Consider the following 2,351-nt stretch of genomic DNA (forward strand, 5'->3'; position numbering starts at 1 on the left):
ATTTTAATAAATAAATAAATATACATATTATTATACTCATAATTTATTTTTTTGCTTATAATTATATTAACTTTATTTATCTATAATTAATTAAATTTTTTTCATAATTCTATTATCTATGAATAAACGATTATTTTCTACCAATCACAAAGATATTGGAATTTTTTATCCTAGCTATCTGTCCTGGTTTACTTGAATCATCTATAAGTATAATTATCCGATTAGAGCTAAGATCATGCAGCAGCCTAATTAATAACAATCAAATTTATAATTCCCTAGTTACTAATCATGTTTTTATTATAATTTTCTTTACAATTATACCTTAATTGACGGATTTGCAAATTTCCTAATTCCACTAATATTAGGATCTCCGGATGTAGTTTACCCGCGAATGAATAATGTAAGATTTTGACTCTTACCACCATCATTAACTCTTCTTATCCTAAGAAATTTTATATATACAGGAACCGGGGCAGGCTGAACTCTCTACCATCCCCTAACATCCCACATATTCCTCAGTTACCTAACCATTTTTTCTCTTCATATTGCTGGAATGTTTTTTGTTCTAGGGGCAATTAATTTTATTTCAACAATTTGAAATATACATCTAAAATCTATATTTCAAAATAAAATCCCCCTTTTAGTCTGATCAATTCTCATTACAGATATCCTACTCTTCCCATCCTTGCTGGAACTATTACTATATTATTAACTGATCGAAACATAAATACTTCATTTTTTGACCCTTCTGGCGGGGGATTGGCTACCCTTCATGGCATACAAATCAACAACAATCCTGCATTATGATAGTCTTTAGATTTATTTTTTATTTTCCATAGGAGGTCTCACAGGAATTATATTTTCTAATTCTTCCATCGACATTGTTCTTCACTTATTAGGTGTAGTAGCTCATTTCCACTATGTACTTTCCATAGGAGCTATGTTCTCAATTATCGCTGTATTTATTCACTGATTCTCCTTAATTACTGGATTTAGGTTAAATAATTTTCATTTAAATATTCAATTCCTATCTATATTTATTGATGTCAATTTAACTTTCGTCCCATAATTTTCTTGGTCTTAAAGGTATACCTCGTCGTTACTCAGACTATCCAGACTCATACTTATCTTAAAATATTATCTCTTCTATTTATTAATATCTATTTTAAGGCTATCAATCTTGCTATTCATTATTTGAGAAGCCCTATCTAAAAAACTCATTATTAATATTTTCTACATTAATTCTTTTTTAGAATGATAAAATATCCCCCGCTAAATCATATATTTGCAGAAATCCCTTCAATAGCATAAAACTCATTCAAACTAATAATATTTTATAATAATTAAATAATTCAATACTCCCCTCTCTAACTTACTTATCTTTTTCAATTTATTCCTTTTTAATTACCTAACTTTACCTATGCCTATACTTAATATTTATTTATTAAACTTTAATATGGCAGAACAGTGGTATTGAATTTAAGCTTCAATTAAAAAGATTTTTTTATATCCTTTATTAAAAATTAATACATAATCTATTTCACTTCAAGACTCTAACTCCCCTACTTATTTAATGATTTTTTTTATGATTTTGCTATAATTATTGTAACATTTATTACAATCACAATTTTATTTATCACATTTAGACTAATATTTAAACAATTAATTCATCGATTTTTATTAGAAAATCAAACAATTGAAATCGTATGAACTCTTCTTCCCATATTCATCCTTATTGCTATAGCCATTCCCTCAATTAAAGTTACCTCACTGATGAAATTTTTAACGTAAATCTAACTGTTAAATCACTAGGCCACCAGTGATATTGAAGATATGAGTACTTGGATTTCTCCAATATTGATTTTGATTCCTTTATCTCCACTGACCAACTTATAACAAATGAATTCCGTCTTCTTGATGTTGATAATCGTTGCGTCTTACCATATAAATATCCTATTCGAATACTTACTATCTCAATAGATGTAATTCATTCATGAGCAATCCCATCCTTAGGAATTAAGACAGGAATTAAGACAGATTCTATCCCCGGACGACTTAATCAAACTTTATTATTTATAAATCAACACGGAGTATTTTTTGGTCAATATTCTGAAATTTGTGGTATAAATCACAGATTTATACCTATTGCTATTGAATCTACTAATATAACTAATTTTCAAAACTGAATTTATCAATTTTATCAATAATAATTTATTTAATTCCTTTCATTATATTATATATTATATATTAATAATTTAACTAACTAACTTATCTTTAAAATTTTAATATTCCTCTTATACAAACATACTCATATATAATATACAACTTACAAATTATATTATTACCTTTTC

The 2,351-nt window shown here is 26.6% G+C and overlaps 1 pseudogene; it reads left to right on the plus strand.

The window, feature by feature from the left end:
* Positions 1-118: 118 nt before the first annotated feature.
* Positions 119-807, plus strand: LOC108694102 (annotated as a pseudogene).
* Positions 808-2,351: the final 1,544 nt, after the last annotated feature.

Source organism: Atta colombica, unplaced genomic scaffold (genome assembly GCF_001594045.1).
Source record: "Atta colombica isolate Treedump-2 unplaced genomic scaffold, Acol1.0 scaffold115, whole genome shotgun sequence".
Taxonomy (NCBI): domain Eukaryota; kingdom Metazoa; phylum Arthropoda; class Insecta; order Hymenoptera; family Formicidae; genus Atta; species Atta colombica.